We start from the raw sequence: 8244 nt of genomic DNA, 5'->3' as shown, positions 1-8244 counted from the left end.
GGTGCCAAGTTTCTGTCCTCGGCCGCCTTGTGAGGCTTTCGAGGTTGCTTTGATTGCACACAACTATGGTACTTAGAACCTTTGGCAATGGTGAAATTTGGAATTAAACTCAAACTGGATAGCCGAGACATTAAACAAAAATTAATGTGACATAAACGAGAATGCCAAACACTAGTATCATCACTAACATTGCCACAAATATGGTTCATAGAACTTATTACTGAAATCAGAAAGCGAAAAGCGGAACAAGCCTCCGCACTCATAGCCTTTACCAATAAATTGTCCAAACTTGGAAACAACTACTTTATTAGACTCTAAAACAACCTTAAACCCATCTCTGCATAGAAGGGAGCCGCCAAAGAGATTCTTTTTCATAGTAGGGACATGTTGCACGTTCCTCAGCTGCACGATCTTCCCCGAAGTGAAGTTCAGATCTACCATGCCAACACCACGAACAGAAGCATGTGACCCATTCCCCATTAAGACGGAAGAATCTCGAGCGACCTGATAAGAAGTGAACATGGATATGTCAGCACACACATGAACATTAGCACCTGTATCAATCCACCAACATGGAGACTGAAATACCGAAAGAACAATAAATAGATTACCGTACCCATCAGCATTGCTAGCGGTCACCGTGTTGACTTGCCTCGCATTTTTCTTGTGGTCTGCCCTCTCTGGACAGTCCTTAGAAAAGTGGCTAGTCTCTCCACAGGTAAAGCAGCTCAGATCTGCTTTGTTTATCATCTTCTTCTTCTTGAAGGTTGTAGTCTTCATAGGCTTATTGAAGGAGGGTTTGTTATTCTCTTTGTTCTTGCTGTAGGGTTTCTTCTGCACCATGTTGGCGCTAGACTGACCCTCTCCTTTCTCAGTAGTATCCCTTAGCCCGAGCTTTCTCCTTAACATCAAGAGACGCTATCAGATTTTCAACTGATATCTCATGTCTCTTGTGTTTGAGAGTTGTGGCAAAGTTCCTCCATGAAGGGGGCAACTTAGCGATAATGCATCCAGCCACAAACTTGTCAGGTAAGGCACACTTAAGGAGTTCAAGCTCTTTCGCAATGCACTATACCTCATGAGCTTGTTCGACTACAGAATGGTTGTTCACCATCCTGATGTCATGGAAGCTCTCCATGACGTACAGTTCACTGCCTGCATCGGTGGCACCGAATTTAGCATTCAGTGCATCCTAGAGCTCTTTACCGTCTGTTATGTGCATATACACATCACACAAACAATCAACAAGAATACTCAAAACACATCCGACGAAGAAAGTATTGTATTCCTTCAATTTTTTCGGATCTTGGTCAGATATAGTTCCTTCAAGTAAGCCATTACTAACTTCGAACACTTTCAGATGAGTAAGCCAGATCGTGGCCTTAATCTGCCACCTCTTAAAGTGCACACCGGTAAACTTATCCGGCCTCAGTGCATCAGCAAAACCAGCCATTGTTAACACATGAAACTGCCTACAATTAGGTTTTTGGATTGTTGCATAATTAGGCACAATTTCCATGATTAATTCCAGAATATTAAGCATGACGACAACAACTACTAACATGTGAAACTCGAATATACTAGATGCATTAATCAACATGAACAGTAGCAGGGAAAACGGTACAACATCCATCGCTAAACAGATCGAGATATATCGCACGTACCGATCTGGTGGAGATGGCGGTGGATGTGTAGCAGATGAAGTCGCAGCAATAACGTTTTTTATGACAACGTTGTTGATGACGGGGACAACGGGTCGAAGTAAATGGCGTTGAAGACGACGGTAGGCAGCATCGCCCGACTTGGACGGAAGACGACCCGTGATGAAGAGCTTGAGCAGTCGCGCAGAGCGTTTCCTAAAAACCTAATTCACCCTCTCCCGTACAGGATCACAAAGGTGAGCGATTCTAGAGACCCGCTCTCCCGTTAGCCGGTGCACGCCAGCGAGCGGGATGGAATAGGCTACGATGGCGGCGCAAGCAGAGAGAGGTGGAAATCCCAACTCGTGTATTAGATATGTTTCTGCGGTAGCCGGGCAAGAGATTATATCGGCTCAGGAAACCGTAGGCAACGTGGGCCATGCCCGCGTCGCACACACATTTCGAGTCGGTTACAGGTAGCCCACGGTTCGGGAGCGACCCGAACCGATTAACTGCGACGCGTCCGTCTAGGACTCTGTTCGTTTTCCTAAACTGCAAAAAGAAAGAAAAGTCTCACCACGATCGCGACGGGCGTCGAGGCGAGCGAGGAGGAGGAGGAGGAGCGCGTGTACCACTCCTAGTCTCACTCACTTACTAGTGGTGGAACAACCCACCTTATAACGTGGTCTAACTACCTCCCAACTTTCCACGTGAGTCTAAACTTTCCACCTCTTGCCACTCCATAGTGAGCTGCCACCAACTTGGAATCAGACTCATATAGGCTGCCACAATATGAGCTTTGAAATTTATAGGAAAATCTCAAATCTAACGTGGAGCACTAAATGTGGACCCAAATATTTCAATAGCCACAATATTAAAAACTTTTGCCACACAAGCTGGGGCGTATATGCTAGATCTAAGCGTGGGGGTGGATAGCAATTTCTCTCCAGATCTGCCGGCAAACGCCTACCAGTCTCCATATTTTTATCATACTCCCTTCCTCCCAAAAAATGTCCCAGATTACGATATAGGAGAATTATCGGTACAAGAATGGCCATGTTTCTCTCACTATCGGCACATGCAACGATGCCAGTCGTGCACTGCCACCATCCGATCTCACGCATGTGGTTCATGGAGTCATGGGTATATATGTCCTTGTCGTGATTGATGTTTTACATTATTAGCCGTACAATGTAGAATTCGATCCACCAACTACTCTACTACCCCGCATGTGGGATGGTGAGGCCATCTCCACCAGGGAGACCTAAATCGGCGGCGTTGGGCCATCTGTTTGGGTGAGTGCGCGGATGTGCGAATAGTGGGCCGTTTATTCGGTCTTATGCCTGCCCTAGTTCCTTTCCCGCTCTTAGTTTGCTTTACAGGCACCATTTTCGCGAGAAAAAATAGGGATCCAATGAATCCAAGGAAAAAAAGCACATTATGACTTTTTGCGTTGGGCCATCTGTTTGGGTGAGTTTACATTATGAACAGTCACTCACTTTTGACAGTTATACGACTTCCAGAAGATGTTGGGTCGCGCGTTGCACCCAACGCGATAAGATATGGATCGTGGCCAAAGTAATTGGTATTTGGCCTTTAACTCAATATAAGGAGTAATAAAAATATGCATAAATTTAAATTATCTAGATTTATTACATAAAATTATTGTCCACCTATTAAATGACAAAGTACTTGTTAAAATAAAATATATAAATAGAGATTTGATGAACTCGTCGTCCTCGTCGGACTCGTCTTCTAAGGGCGTGTCGGTGACGTTCTTGTAGAAGACCTCATCGCCGCTGTCCACCATGATCTACAAGTGAAATGGGACAAACTAGTTGACCCATTCCATCGAATACCTCGCGGGCGGGGGCAATCTAATGCCTCCGTAAGGACCTGCGGCAATGGTCGCCCTGGCCGACTTGCGGCCTGGAAGCACAGTGCACGAGAGCTCACCTCTTTTGGCAATTGCGAAGCTGGTGAGGGCGGGAGGACTCCAACGTTGGCGGCGGCGTCCTCTGATGCTGCACCGAGGCCGCGAAAGCACACAAAGCCGCTGGGGCGCGTCCTATGATGCCGCACCGAAGGCGGCGTTTCGACGTCGGTGGCCGGCGTCGAAAGCGGTCGCAAATCGGCGGTGCTGGGGTGGCGGCGGAGGGGGGGAGGGGTTGTCCACGAGGGGGTTGTGGTTTGGGAGGTAGACAAGAAAGCTAGGGGACAACAAGGGGACGACGCGAGAGGCCAGCGCTTGGTGTCCACGGTCATGCAAACCAGGCCCAAATTTGGGCTGGCTTTGGGGACGCTCCGGACATCCGTTTTTGGGACGCATCCGCGCTTTGGGCCATGGCTTTGTCCGATTCAACTCATCTGAACGTCACGGACACGAGATAAGTTGTTCCGTTGGAGATGGCCTAAATACAAGTATACAAGAGCATCCCGGTCATGTCCATCAAATGGCGTTCGGCGTTTGGACATTGGACAACGCCTCTACCCAGCGAGGCAGCAGCGACGTCTTTTAAATGACATCTCTCAAATATCCAAATTTGGAAAAATAACTGAAATTAGATTTATTTAAATTCTATTATATATTATGAATATGAATGAAATTCAATTTAACTAAAACTTCAACTAATCTAAGGGGATGTTTGGTTCACGGTCATAATTTTCCAAGCCAAAAATTGGTAGCCACACTTTAGTTGACATCTCTTTGGTTTTTGCCACACTTTGGTTTGCTACATTTTATTCATGTATGGTCCATTTATCATAGATTCAACTCTTTTGCTAACATTTGCCAAAGTTTGGCTTCAATATTTTAAGCTATAGTTTTGTGGCTAACCATACTTTGGCTTGATAAACTGTGGCTAGGAACCAACAAGACCTAAATCGTGGCAGAGACTGGCGCACCAGAACAACTCCAAGCCAGGTTGCGTCAGCTCGTCTCACTCCTCCTCCTAGACGACGAAGCCCTCGGAGCCACCGCGGCTGCAGCTCATGCCTCCTACGCCACCACGACTGGTCCCCTCGTCAGCCGTTTGGTGGACGAGATTACATGTCTCGCTTCGTGACCAGGCGATGATAATGGAGAGCGGTGCGGCCATTGCTATTTGGTCGTTTGTCGAGTTGGCCAGGGCTTGTAGCATCCCTGACTCCAACTTGGGGTCGCCAGCGATGCACAACGCTGCAACCTGCCGCACGTACTCCTCCTCCCGCGCGTGGAACCCTTGTTGGGTGGAGACTGTGGCGCCGAAGGCTGCTGGAGGCCAAGGGCGCAACGATGGCTGCTGTAGGGGGCGGCGATGGCTCTCGCTTCATGCGGCAAAAGAGCCCGTGACCGCGAGGCGGCGATGGCTTCCGCTGCTCGCGCATCACAATGCGGGATGGACGGCGGTCGCTCTGGGAGGAGACACGTCCTATTCCTTCGAGACAAGGAAGGAGAGTGTGCGTGACATCGAGGTGGACGAGCATGGCGCTGTGGACGATGATGACTGCGAGGATGTGGAGATGGACTCCATCCTCATGGGAACCCATAGAGGTTGTTGGTGAACAAGAGGACGAGGATGCGATGGAGGCGGCGTTAGCAGGCGATTCCTTCCATTGAAGATGTGCGCCATCAAGGCGCCGAGCGTGCGCCCTGGCTCACCCCACCAATGCTCCCGCGCTTGTTATGTTGTGTTGACTTGATGGCACCAAAGAACTACTGAAGATCGTGGTCCCGTCCAGCGTTGAAGAACGTGAACCAACCGGCAGTGTTGACGCCGACATAGACATGCGAGAAGCGTTGCGCCGACTTCAAATTCTCACGGTGGGCGGTCACCCGCGTCACCACCGCTCGATGTTCGTCTTGAGCATCGCAGGACATTGATGCCCCTGCCCATCAACTTCCAGCCCGTCGGAAGGTGCATGGTAGCACTAGTTATATTTGGCTAGTCTATAATGATTTTAGTTCGTCAGCGAATGTGCAAAATCCGTCACAGAGGCATCATGCTGACGGTTTGCAGGACCGTGGCGGACCTTGCATCACAAATGGACAGACTGACGGTTAAGGCATCCCGTCATGAATCCGTGACGACACGCCTAAGCCCGAAGCCCGCCCAGCCCATATCGTCGTGACGCTAAAACTCCATCATGGTGTCGGTTCCCCTGTTCGGCGACCATTGCGTCAGGTGTACTAGGCTAATGATTGAGATATCCAGTCTATCGGGTGACATCACCTTTGTCGTTTACGATGACGTCATCCGAAACATGGACGAACCAAGATTAGCCAAATGGGCCAATCACACTAACACTGTAGTGATTACTATGTGGTCATGTGTCCGTATTGAGGGCTGCCACGTGGCACAACTTTCCTGACCGAATGGGCCAGTAACATGCGTACCTGGCCCAATGAAAATTCGACACGTGGCAGAAGGACGTGCATGCACCGCCCATGAAAGTGCGACACGTGGCACTAGGACATTCCAGTAGCGCCAACGAAAGTGCGACATGTGGAAACACGAGTGCGGCCCAATTAAAATCTCTTCCATAAGGCCCGTAGATATTAATAAAAAACCAGGCCCAATTAATATTCCTCGTATCAGTCCCATAAATATTAAATAAATTGTGGCCCAATTAATATCACTTACTGGGCCTGCAGATCATAATGTTAAAATAGGCCGTGCTAAGATTATATTTACTGGGCTGAAATTCGAAAATTGGCCCACCTAAAATTCTTTCTATCAGGCCCATAAATATTTGAGAAAATGAGGTCCAATGAATATCACTTTTATGGTACCTAAAGATCGTAATGTTAAAAGGGGTCTTACTAAGATTACATTTACTGGGCCAAAAGATTGTAATGCTAAAAGAGAGCCCAATTTACATCTCTCCTATCAGGCCCATAAATATTTAGATAGGCTTGCATGGTAAGCCCAGTTCGGCCCGGCTTGCATGTTAAGCACAAATAATACAACATCTCGATAGGCCTTTTCCAGCCCATTTCGCTGTAAGATCCAATAGCTTAGAAACAACCAACGGTAACCACGTCAGTTAATTTTGAAACCTAACAACGCCAGTTATTATTAATTATAATAGCTGACGTGGTTAGGATTCAAAACGTCAGTTATTATAGGTTAGGATTCAAAACGTCAGCTATTATTAATTATTACAGATTTGATGTCCTCAGATAAAAAAATATTACAGATTTGTAAGTCCTCAAGAAGAATTACATGCCCATAATAAAATATCAGACATTTTGGATCATCAGAATAAAAGTACAACTAGCAAGACCAGGGAGAGGAAAAAATAACATTTCAACCGTTCGACGTCAGGCATGACATTATCTGGGCCAAACTTTCTATCTTTGATTTAATATTATCTCGCCTAACTTCTCAATCCTTGCTTCCATGTCAGCCTATTGCTTTTCGCCTTCTTGTACAATGTTGGCCAGCTCATCCATTTGATCACGCTGTGAGTTAACAACATCTAGGAGCTCCGTGTTGGCCCTCTTCACTATCGCCAGATCTGAAGCAAGGTCACTCATTATTGCTGCAGTGGATACTGCCTTGGCCTCACTCTTGGATCCTCCAGATACCATAGGTACACAGAGCTGTTCTTTCATTTCAACCTTGGTTTGCATAGAGAAAACAAGGTTATCAGATGATGGAAGATACATTCTCGTTAGAAAGGACTCGTTGAAAGCTGTCTTACTAGTGCATCGTGTACATCGGCGGAGAAGCCATTTTTCTGGCTGACATGACACTCCTTAAATAATTCAAAAGAAGTGGGATCCTTAGAATTGTGCTCTTTTCCCTGAAATCACAGACATACATGAGACCAGCTTATAGGTACGTGGATCTCGTATAAAGGTACAATGTGCACAAAGGCTCATACAACCAGCTACCTACTTATTTTAATGTACCAACAGTTGTCCAGCATAGAAGTTAGAAATTTCCACATGAAATTGGCAATGTCAACAACATGGATGGAAATGCAATTAGTGTTATTATAGTTGAAGCATCCAGCATATGCATTGAGCGAAAATAAAAGTAGATAGTCATCATACTTGGTTAAATTCGCATTGTTCTAATGAACTAAACAAACATCAAGACTAACCAAATTTTGTAGGATGTGCACTGATAACACGACACAATATCTTCATAACTAATCATTGGAACATATTTTATGGTTATTTGCGCATATTTTATACACAGATGGTAGAATGGAACTGAACTTAGCATGAGGATCACTGCAGTGCTCTGCAGGCTTGTCAAAAATCTCTTTCTTTCGGGGGCAATTTGACTTAGTGTCTCCTTTGTTCTTAATCCAATGTGACCGCACATGCACATGATTCCTGAGTGCATTGTTGTGTTCTCTTGCAAACTTTGATGCTATGACGGCAGGCTCTAGCCTTGTCTTCCCTTTTGGATTGAAAACTGGAAGTTTGGCACACATAAGCAGGGGCAACCTTTTGAGTCCGTGTGACTTGTTTTCTTCCCTTTCAACAGAACAATCACCTTCACCATCTGGATCAATATAAAAGAACAAACGTTTAGAACATTAAAGTGGTGCTCCTGGAAGTAACTTACTAAATACAACAAACATCACTACTGCCGCATTGTGGAGTTCA

This window comes from Lolium rigidum, chromosome 3, assembly GCF_022539505.1.
Source record: "Lolium rigidum isolate FL_2022 chromosome 3, APGP_CSIRO_Lrig_0.1, whole genome shotgun sequence".
In the NCBI taxonomy this organism is placed as follows: domain Eukaryota; kingdom Viridiplantae; phylum Streptophyta; class Magnoliopsida; order Poales; family Poaceae; genus Lolium; species Lolium rigidum.
This window is presented reverse-complemented; position numbering follows the sequence as displayed.